Below are 5,476 nucleotides of genomic sequence, written 5' to 3'. Positions count from 1 at the left end.
GAGGTAACCATAAGGGAAAGATTGAAAAGCAACAGGAAAGCGTTCTATGAGTCGGTGCGTGGAATGTCAGAAGTTTGAATGTTGTAGGGAAGCTAGAAAATCTGAAAAGGGAAATGCTAAGGCTCATTCTAGATATTGGGGGGGGGGTCAGTGAAGTAACATGCAAAGAAGACAAGAATTTCTGGTCAGTTGAGTATAGGGAAATATCAAACTCGGCAGAAAATGGTATAACGGGCGTAGGATTCGTTGTGAATAGGAAGGTAGGACAGAGAGTGTGTTACTGTGAACTGTTCAGTGGCAGGGTTGTTATTATCAGAATCGACAGGAAACCAACACCGACAACGATAGTTCAGGTATATATACCGACGTCGCAAGCTGAAGATGAAGAGATAGAAAACGTGTATGTTGAAACTTCCTGGCTGATTAAAACTGTGTGCCGGATGGAGATTCGAAGTCGGGACCTAGCCCCAAAACCACTGCTGAGCTAAAAACAGCCATTCAGGGTCGCCCGCAGCATCGATGTTCCGTCACTTCAGCGGGTCTCGCAGAACATCGCTATTCGTCTGACCCGCATCAGCACCAGTGGCGGCGGGCATATCGAACATGCTGAAACGCCCGCTAAACCCGCTGGGCAAAACAGGTGATTAGGATTGTGGAAACGGCGAAATAACGTTGGGCTCAGTTTCACCTTAAAATTGTAATTTATTATAATTTAATAACACATTTACAACCAAAGTGGCTCATAGCCGAACCTTTACAACTATGAGTTTCAAAATCGAATTCTTCCACGGCAGAAGGCCTCCAAACAAGACATCCTAAAAAGCAAAAAGATGAAAATGCAGTTAAAATTGCAAATAAAATAATTAAAATATATATATATATTGACAGCTAGGCTGAAAGCCTCAAGGCAAGGGTGGATAGACAAACATAAACAAGATGCAATACAAACGGCTGAAGGTCCGCAATAAAATTTTCAAGATTTCAAAATAAATTACCATAACCTTTGAAAGGGAGAAGGCTGCAATGTTCAAGCTTGAAAGGTAATTTTAAGAATAAGGCTCCAAGCCACAATGTTTAAGGTTGAAAGGTAATTTTAAGTATAGGGTTCCAAGGCTGAAGGCCCACAATTAATTTTCCAAAATTAAAAAAAAAATGTATAACCATAAGCCTTAAGTTTTAAGTAGCTGAAATCGGACTACAAGAAAGGACAACACAACGGCAATAACTTTTCAGCAAATATCCACTTGCCGGAATTCGAACTTACTTACATAAAACACAGTAAAACCAAGATTTTGTTTTTAATCATTAGCTATGAAACTTCCTGGCAGATTAAAACTGTGTGCCAGGCCGAGACTCGAACTCGGGACCTTTGCCTTTCGCGGGCAAGTGCTCTACCAACTGAGCTACCCAAGCACGACTCACGCCCCGTCCTCACAGCTTTACTTCCGCCAGTACCTCGTCTCCTATGGCTATGATAGACAATGAAACACCGGTGAGAAAGCCAGTAAAGACAACGGCACTCAGAAGCCTCCAGGGGGTCGGTCTGCCCTCGTTCACTTAGGTGAGACAGATGGTGAACCCAACTACACTTGATGCATCAGAACCCAAACAAGGGACAGCCACGGACCGACTGACAAACGACTTGCTTGCCACCAATTGGTAAATGAGAATTCAAACACAAAATGCTACGGGCGTGATTATCTACAATCAAATATGAATATGTATTGAGCTGTAAAAACTACACACTGTGTTCGACAGTGACAACAGATGAGGGAAGGACACTGCCTGAAATTACGTTAGTGGCCGGGGCTGGTAAGCAGCACACTAATCGCCACAAGGCAGAAAACTCCGCTGGTACACTTGAATTGTAGTCAACCAATTTAGTTAATTCCACCGCGTGGCGGCTAAATTTGAGCAACACAAACACTCGGTATTGCTCACAGGAAAATCTCCTCAACAGCGAACCACCGAAACGAACCACACAACATGAATCGACGTGGCTTGGGTATTTGAAACCACTACTCAACTTTGACGTCCTCGGTCGGTAAGCCACGAAGCTCGTAGCAATGGGACAGCTCCACACACGCTCCAGTACTGCGCAGGGGCCGCCAGCGGACCCAGCCGACTGCACCGCGCGGAGATAACCTCCCTGGTCCGCAGCAACTGACCGACTCCCCTCAGAATGCCGACAACATCTAAATAGTCGTCAGTGGAAATATCGCTAACGATACACGCATCCTAAGCATGCACGAAGACAGATCGGGAGTCGATGCACACACACACACACACACACACACACACACACACACGTAGCTGACTCATGAACGATCGGCGAGCCAAAACGCGTCGTCTCGTAGGAGGACCGACCGACGATCCACGAGGTCCGTGGCCCGGCTCAAGTGATGTCATGTCGACGCAGACCTCACTGCTGCTGCAACCCGACTGCACTAGTGCCGCGTTGCAACTCCCCGACTGGCAGGTCCGGACTGCACTCCAGACACGTTCCAACTGACTGGCGGCCGAAACTCGCGACCTGAACTGCTTACGACAGACAACAACCGGGAAGTAATGGCAGTCGAGCAAAGGTACTACGAGAGGGGATATGTTGATACGCGCTGCTAGCACCGCTCACGGTGAGGCGAAGCAAGTAATTTAAATTAACGTAGTGAGATGGAAGTACGTTAAAAACAGGGCGTAAAATACATGATGGCGGGCCATGAGCCACACACGGCTCACATGTCATAGCCTATATTCGAATATCTGTAGTGACGTTTAAATGTTGAATAAAGTGTGTGCACGCCTTGGTACGTAACTAATTTACTTTTTTTTATATAATCTGTAAGTATCACTCTGTATGTAAGCATGAAACAGGTAGGTAAATTGGTAACATTAAAATATCCAGAGCACAGGATACTTTGGTCATATTAATAGCAAGAACTCATTTCTCATACACTTTTCGCTGATACAAACACAGTTTGTTCTGAAATATGAGAACGAAAATAGTTACTGAACATTTCGTGTTAGTATAGGCAAGAAAAATTACGTATACGTATAGAACTAATTCTGTCACTGAATCTGCAATTATCTACCTCTAGTTTTAAAAATGAAAGCTCTTAGTGCTGTATTAATTTAAAATGTGATTGTAATTGACTTCACAAACGAAACACGGGCAACAAAGCTGCTTAGTACTCGGCCACAGCGTGGATGCCGTAGCTAGTCGCTACCAAATGTCGAACTACGAGGAGCGTTCAATAAATAATGCAACACATTTTTATTCTTTGCCAATTTCTGTCGAAAAAAATGCAGAACTCGTTGTGGGACATCGTGGAATATTCCCGCTTAACCTCCTATAGTTTCATGAAGTTCACATTGGCAGCGGCGCCATACGTAGTCTTGAAAGTGGAGGTGCGCTCCAAGCAGAGAACAGTCATTGAGTTTCTTTCGGCGTAAAACCAGAGCATCGCAGATATTCATAGGATCCTGCAGAATGTCTACGGAGAAGTGGTAGCGAGACGTCTGTGATTATCGCAACAAGGTCGCGCGAACCTGCCCCATCTCCCACGTGCCGTCCGGCCGCGCACAGCTGTGACTCCTGCAGTGTTGGAACGTGCGGACACTCTCATTCGAGCTGACCGACGGGTCACAACCAGACACTTCGCTGCACAGCTGGACGTCTCTGTTGGTAGCGCTGACCCAGGTCGTCCACCAGTAGGGGTGGTCAAAAGTATGCGCCCGTTGGGTTCCTCGCCGCCTAACGGAAGACCATAAGGAGCAACGAAGGACCACCTGTGAAGAGTTCCTTGCGCACTACGAAGTCGATCGTGCCGGCCGGTGTGGCTGTGCGGTTCTAGGCGCTTCAGTCTGTAACTGCGTGACCGCTACGGTCGCAGGTTCGAATCCTGCCTCGGGCAGTTAGGTTTAAGTAGTTCTACGTTCTAGGGGACTGATGACCATGGATGTTGAGTCCCATAGTGCTCAGAGCCATTTGAACCATTTGAGGTTGATCGTGACAATTTTTTGTCAAACATTGTCACAGGCGATGAAACATGGGTTCATCGCTTCGAACCGGAAACAAAACGGCACTTCGTGGAAAAACAGTTCAAAGCTGCAAACTCAGCCGGCAGAGTCGTGGTGACTATACAGGATGGACGGATGGGACGTGGTGTGGGCGTGATTAAGTCATCGGGATTTGGCGAAGCATGTTAAAAAGGAATCACATAGCCAGGCTTAGGGAGTCAAATGGTTCAAATGGCTCTGAGCACTATGGGACTCAACAGCTGAGGTCATTAGTCCCCTAGAACTTAGAACTAGTTAAACCTAACTAACCTAAGAACATCACAAACATCCATGCCCGAGGCAGGATTCGAACCTGCGACCGTAGCGGTCTTGCGGTTCCAGACTGCAGCGCCTTTAACCGCACGGCCACTTCGGCCGGCCTTAGGGAGTCAAGGCTGAGCCAGAGCATAGAGTTTTGCGAAGTACAGTTCGCGAAGCTAACGAAAATTGGTGTCTGCCAATCGGGTAAGTTCGAGCAGCATGCCGGCTGCGAAACTAAGTCCACGGCGCCGCAGCACCAGCAGAAGCGGAAGGTGTTCACCGCTACCGGGCGCGCGTCCAAGAGGGAGAGCCCGGTGGCGGGTGGCCGATACTTCTAGCATGGCCACGCGGCTTCCTCTGCCCTGATTGGTCAGGACCGAGAAACCCATGGGGGCGGCAATGGAACTTTTCAGAGCGTGGGTTGGTCACCAACGCCTGGGACGGCGTTACTTCGTCAGCTCATGAGGGAGGCGCGTGATCGAGATTGCCTGCCTTGGTGCTAACTTACTGTTGCTAGACCGTGGGACGAGAAAAGTTACAGGCAGCTGACGCTACTGGCCCAGGTTTGGCCGTAACAAGAAAAATGAAGTTACTGTTTGATAGCTCATTCAATACAGTAAAATCCCCTACTGTCTGGGTCATCCTTACATCACCGTCTTCTTGGGCTCTGCATGGGTTACTCCTATGCAACAGTGAACTTTGAACTGCACTGTGCTACCCTCAGGAAACTGAAAAAAACATCTTCAGCGTGTTGGTCGCTACAAAAGTACAAACGAAGTTCTCCTACTGCATGACAAAAAATGGTTCAAATGGCTCTGAGCACTATAGGACAACATCTGAGGTCATCAGTCCCCTAGAACTTAGAACTACTTAAACCTAACTAACCTAAGGACATCACACACATCCATGCCCGAGGCAGGATTCGAGCCTGCGACCGTAGCAGCAGCGTGGTTCCGGACTGAAGCGCCTATAACCGCTCGGCCACACCGGCCGGCAGACTTTTAGGGACAATTGTCCCACCGAAGGGTAAGAATGTGACATGAACATCCGTGTGCCCCCACAGCGCTGTTATTTAGTTCCCAGTGTCTGCTCCCTTTCATGCTTTGTCGCAATCTGAGCAGAGATCTAACCTCATACGTTTGGATCAATAAATAGTAAA

The 5,476-nt window shown here is 47.6% G+C and overlaps 1 non-coding gene across 1 annotated transcript; it reads right to left on the bottom strand.

The window, feature by feature from the left end:
• Positions 1–1,339: 1,339 nt before the first annotated feature.
• Positions 1,340–1,414, bottom strand: Trnas-cga. Its single transcript has one exon. It is a non-coding gene; the product is annotated as a tRNA-Ser (tRNA).
• Between the last annotated feature and the right edge of the window lie 4,062 nt (positions 1,415–5,476).

Source organism: Schistocerca americana, chromosome 9 (genome assembly GCF_021461395.2).
Source record: "Schistocerca americana isolate TAMUIC-IGC-003095 chromosome 9, iqSchAmer2.1, whole genome shotgun sequence".
Lineage (NCBI taxonomy): Eukaryota > Metazoa > Arthropoda > Insecta > Orthoptera > Acrididae > Schistocerca > Schistocerca americana.
The sequence above is the reverse complement of the archived record's forward strand: the minus strand, read 5'-3'. Positions and strand labels throughout refer to the sequence as shown.